A 6,245-nucleotide genomic window follows, 5' to 3' on the forward strand; every position below is an offset into this window, starting at 1 on the left:
GTACGATTTAAAATTCCTTTTGACAGTAAAGATAAATTTTCTGTTTAATTAAACCATGTATGGCTGAACTTTTGAAGCTGGTTGTGCCACCAAGACAGGCCCCACTTCAAATATTCCTGGCCCTTATGATGGGCCTCACCTGTTGTCCAAATAAGATAGCTTTGAGGGCCCACACACTGTTCACATGAAGAAACATGTGATCCCCACCAAAGGTAAATTTTCTTTATATATTTTTAAGGCCAGTGGACTTTTGATTGAGCGGCACTGTGGGCCCATTTAATATAAAAAGGAGCCCCCTACGGAAATGCAAGTTGACCCAACTAGTAGTGGTAGTAAATTAGCGCCAGTAAGGGCCTGTTTGGATGCCTGTAAGTTGGGTAAGTGGGAAGTGACTTACAGGGAAGTCACTTACAGGTGGTGTTTGGGGGAGAAAAATCACCTGTAAGTAACTTACAACCTGTAAGTCACTTACAGGCAAATCTACCAAAAAACTGCAGGGGGATGGGGGTGGGAAGTCACTTCCCTGTAAGTCACTTACAGGCTCAACGGTCAGATTTTTAAAAAGAGGGGAAGAGGGAGAAACGCACCAACCCACCAAATCTCTCTCCGTCTCTGCAATCTCTCGCTACAGTTACTGCCTTCCGTCTCTTCTTCTCCTAAAACGGTAGGGTTTCATCTACCCATTTTTTTCTCATTTGAAAACGGGAGTGGTTTGGCCTTACTTTATAAGGCATGCTGGCATCCAAACAGTCACTTATATGCACCTGCGTATTTTTTCACACGTGTCATGGGCCTCTAATCCTAACAGACCATGTGATGCAGCATCCCATGAAACCGTCAGGGACTGTGGCCTATGGTTGGTGATCCTGTAGATCGTTTATCTGGTTGGTCTCACTGTGGCCTGTAGTTGGTGATCCTGTGATGTACTCGCAGTGTTGGTGAATCTCTTAGATTGCACAGTTAGAATGCAAGTAATTTAACGATCTACATCAGTGTTGGTGAATCTCTTAGATCCTGAGCATCAAACTCCTCATTAGAGAATGAGAAACACTTTAATGATAGAGTGGGATTGATGATGCGCTGGCCCTTGGAAATTACATCAGATTGCACAGTTGGAATGCAAGTAATTTAATTATTAGATTTTCTATTAATGTTTTTAAGTTTATTCTCAATGCTTAAATTGAGTTATTACTCTATATTATAGATTTTTTGAATTCGTGGGCCCACTTTTATAACCCACTTGATGATTGGTTTAGCTTAATAATTATCTCAAATATTCACTTACAGGCTCAACGGTCAGATTTTTAAAAAGAGGGGAAGAGGGAGAAACGCACCAACCCACCAAATCTCTCTCCGTCTCTGCAATCTCTCGCTACAGTTACTGCCTTCCGTCTCTTCTCCTCCTAAAACGGTAGGGTTTCATCTACCCATTTTTTTCTCATTTGAAAACGGGAGTGGTTTGGCCTTACTTTATAAGGCACGCCGGCATCCAAACAGTCACTTATATGCACCTGCGTATTTTTTCACACGTGTCATGGGCCTCTAATCCTAACAGACCATGTGATGCAGCATCCCATGAAACCGTCAGGGACTGTGGCCTATGGTTGGTGATCCTGTAGATCGTTTATCTGGTTGGTCTCACTGTGGCCTGTAGTTGGTGATCCTGTGATGTACTCGCAGTGTTGGTGAATCTCTTAGATTGCACAGTTAGAATGCAAGTAATTTAACGATCTACATCAGTGTTGGTGAATCTCTTAGATCCTGAGCATCAAACTCCTCATTAGAGAATGAGAAACACTTTAATGATAGAGTGGGATTGATGATGCGCTGGCCCTTGGAAATTACATCAGATTGCACAGTTGGAATGCAAGTAATTTAATTATTAGATTTTCTATTAATGTTTTTAAGTTTATTCTCAATGCTTAAATTGAGTTATTACTCTATATTATAGATTTTTTGAATTCGTGGGCTCACTTTTATATCCCACTTGATGATTGGTTTAGCTTAATAATTATTTCAAATATTCATCTTGATGGGCTTAACAAAATAACATATTTGATCCCATGTTTTTTTATATGATTATAACATTTTAGAATGATTCCTCAATCTAAGTTATGCTCGATGTGAATATACAGCTCTCTACCCGTAAGTAACTTACAGGTTATCCAAACAGAAAAAGCAACTTACTTACAACTTACATCCAAACAGGTTACCTGTAAGTAACTTTCACCTGTAAGTTACTTACAGGTAAGTCACTTACAACTTAAAATAACTTACAGGCATCCAAAAACAGGCCCTAAATTAGCCACGCACAAAACGGCGGTCTTGGGGAAGCTAGGATCTTGATGATCGGTGCTACGGAAGCTTCCTCACCTGGGGCAAGGGATCGGAGGGGACGCCGAATCCGCACTCCTTCCCGTGGTAGAACCCCATCCACCAGGAGAGGTAGATCCCAGCGGAGGAAGCCCGGGTATTCAAATTTTTTTCGCTGGAGCCTTCAGCCTATTTGTGGGGAATCTCCCCATCGATTGCTCTCAAGAAGATATTACTAAGATTTTCTCCAGGTATGGGAAGGTTTTGGAGGTATATGTTCCTTTTTTCCCCAACTCTTCTCACCGAAGGGGATACGCCTTTGTTCGATTTCGTTACGAGGCAGGCGCAAGGGCAGCGATGGGTGTCCTGGATGGTCAGAAGATAGATGGTAGAAAGGCTGTAGTGAGGATTGCCAAGCCCAAACGAGCGATTCGAAAAATCCCTGATCCCCCTGCCCCAAATCCCTTTCGATCTTCACAGTTTTTCCCTTATGCGGCGGCAGTCAGGGCAATGCCTACCCCCTCTGCTCCCAAACCCTACGACGACACCCTCACTGTAGCAGATCCAGCGGCGGTGGCTAACAAGCTACAGGAACTGCAACTGGCCATTGTGGGAATAGTTGAAAACAATGACACATCCATCCTGCGACTTATTGCGGCTATCAGAGATTCTCCCTTCGTAGCATAGGTTATTGATGTGGCCAGGCTTTCAAAGAATCGGTTCCTTATCGTTCTCAAATCTAAGGCAGAGTTGGTTGACTTCAAGAGGGATATTGATCTGCATCGGAGGATGGGGTTACTAGAAGTGATTCCCTGGACACCAGAAGCTGTCCCAGATGGGGAAGGAACTTGGATTCGCCTTTATGGAATCCCAACTCATGCGTGGCTAGAATCAGTTATTCTGGATGTAGGGAACTATTTTGTCAAGGCTACCCAAATCGACACAGGAAGCAGGTTTGGCATTTTCCAAGTATATGCCAGGGTTAAAGTCCAACTTCGACCGAATGTTGATATGTCCAAGGTTCTTAAGCTAGAGGTCGTGGGTCGTATCTTCCAAATCTCTGCTGAAATAGAGGATACTTCATCTGATGGTAAGACCCCCACCCAACCTAAGGAATCCACAAAGGAATGGGTTAAGAAAATTTTCTGCAACAACCATCAGGATGAGTGCCTAGTACATGTTTGTCAAAATGTTGCTAAGGAGGTAACGACCATCCTGGCGAGTTCTCCCCAATCCATTCCTCTACCAAATGAGGATAGGCCCCTAGAATATTGTGTTAATGACCCTGTAGCTCTGTCGCTACCCCCGTTACTGGCCTTAGAACAGCCCATCCCTCGCCATTTGATCAGCCCATTAGTGCAAAAGGGGAGATTCTCTCCTATCCAGTACGGAAGGACAACTACATACGGAGGCCTAACCATCTCAGAAATTAGCCCTTCTTAGTCTCCCATTGGAGCTGGGCAGGGGACTGGAAATGGAGGACATTCTACTGATGAGGAGGGCAGGGCCCTGACTAACAATCAAGCATTGCCAGCTGATCATGACCTCCAGATTGAGGGGGGCAGGGCCCTGTCTAACTCCCAACCTCAACCTATGGGAGGGGAATTTTCTCCCCGCCAACAGATGGGAGACACTCCACGGGCTCTGCTCGATAGCGACACTGATAATATCTCTCAAACCACTTTAGAAATTCATATGCTCCAGCTTCAGGATAACAGGCAGAAGAGAGTGAGTGAAATGAGGCCTGTTTGGAATCCAAGGATTTCCAGGTCAGAAGGGAATTCTCCTTACACAACTCCTAAGAGGGTCAAGGAGGTGGATAATTGCTTCATCCTAAACAAATTGCAGGAAGACTGGGACGTGGCCATGGAAGACAGCAGGACCCCGCCTGATATGGGAAAAGGTCGGATCTTCAGGCAATCTGGAGCTGCAGGTCGACTTATCTCCTTCACAAAGGGTGCCCAAACCACTCCTAGGGGAAATGTTGAGCAGGAGCTCATATCGCCACACATTGCGGGGCTGGAGAGTTACCCAGTTGGATTGGCAGAGGTGGAGGATCAAGTTCAGAATCCAGATACAGAGCGGACACCTGGGAATTCTAGGGAGCGGGACATGCATCAGAAGAACAGGAGCCAGCGGCATCTCATCAGTTAGATTAAAGCCAAACAGAGGAACAGAAAGAGCTTCAAAAATAAGGGTGATGCAGACACAGGGGACTGGTATGGTAGATTGAGGAGACTCGAGCGGAGGGCTATGAACACGGGGTGTATAACTGATGGATAACATCCTTGTGTGGAATGCCCGTAGAGTGGGGAACGCCCCCACGATAAGAACAAGGTCGAGAATCATTAGGGAGCATAATCCTTGGATCGTGGCCATCCTAGAACCCATGCTCAGCGATGATAGGAGGGTTCAGATTGGCCTCAAGCTGGGTTTCCACTCGTCTTACTCTAACGCCAAGGTAGGAGGAAAGGTTTGGGTTTTTTTCAAATCCTCCCTCACCATTTCAGTTTTTGGGATCTCTAATCAAATGCTTTCATTGCTGATCTCCAGTCCCAATATTCAGCATCCTATCAGGCTTTCCATTGTTTATGCTAGTTGTAACAGGTTCAGGAGAAGGTCTTTGTGGCAGGACATGGCCTCCATCTCCAGCGTCACCACGGACCCATGGGCCATTTGTGGGGACTTCAACGCAGTGTGCAATGTTTCGGAGAGAATGGGCAAAAGAAATCCAGATCTTCTTAGCTCCAGAGAATTTCTTGAAGCCATCAATGCTGCTGCTCTGTAGGATGGGGGATTCGCTGGTAGTTGTTTTACTTGGAGTAACAACCAACAGGGTGCTGCCAGAGTCTGGGCGAGACTCGATAAGGCTCTTATAAATGTTCAATGGGCAACCTTCTTCCAACGGTTTCGAGTTCGTCACCTTCCTAGAGTAAGCTCCGATCATGCGCCTCTTCTTCTATCCTTTCCCAGAGATCCATCGGGTAAGGCCAAACCGTTTCGATTCTAGAGAATGTGGACGCTTCATGAATCTTTCTTGCAGGTAGTGCACATAGCTTGGGATGGGCAAGCTGCTATCAACCCCATGATTAATGTCTAGTTCAAATTGAAAAAGGTTAAACAAATTCTGCAGCTTTGGAACAAGGAATCCTTTGGTAATATTCACCAGCAGGTGAAAGCCGCGGAGCTCGCTCTTGAATTAACCGAGCAACAAATGCAGAACTCGCCTGATGAGGAGCTCCATAGACAGCTTTTAGAGGACAAAGCCCATCTACAAAACATGGAAATCAGGGAGGAGATATTCTGGAAGCAAAAATCTAGAAATTCTTGGCTCAAAGAGGGGGATAAAAACACTAAATTCTTTCACGCCGCATCTATGGAGTGAATTAGGAGAGCAAAAATCACAGCCATCAAATCTGCCCAAGGAGCGCTCCTCTCTGATCCAAATCTGATCAAGCTGGAAGCGGTTGCATTTTTTGAAGCTGCCTTCACCTCTGAGGCGTGGTCCTCTCATGAGGGGCTAATCCATCTCATTCCCAACTGCATTTCGTCTGCTGATAATCAAAGCCTTATGATCAGCCCGACCATGCAGGAGGTCCATAGTGCTGTTTTCTCCATATCCTTGGATGGGGCCCCCGGCCCTGATGGGTTTTTGGGGAGTTTCCTTAAGGCATGCTGGAGTATCGTGGGGGAAGGCCTTCATAAAGTAGTGGTTCACCTCTTCCAAGGAGGGAGCATTCCAAGAGCTTTCACCTCCTCCCTGATTTGTCTCATTTCCAAAGTTACCAACCCCGTCTCCTTTTTCGATTTCTAGCCCATTAGTCTGTGTAACTACATTTACAAGATCATGGCGAAGATCATCGCTTCCAGGCTGAACCTATTGCTCCCCTTGCTCATTTCTCCGGAGCAAGCAGCTTTTGTTAAAGGTCGGT

Source organism: Magnolia sinica, chromosome 7 (assembly GCF_029962835.1).
Source record: "Magnolia sinica isolate HGM2019 chromosome 7, MsV1, whole genome shotgun sequence".
Classification (NCBI taxonomy): domain Eukaryota; kingdom Viridiplantae; phylum Streptophyta; class Magnoliopsida; order Magnoliales; family Magnoliaceae; genus Magnolia; species Magnolia sinica.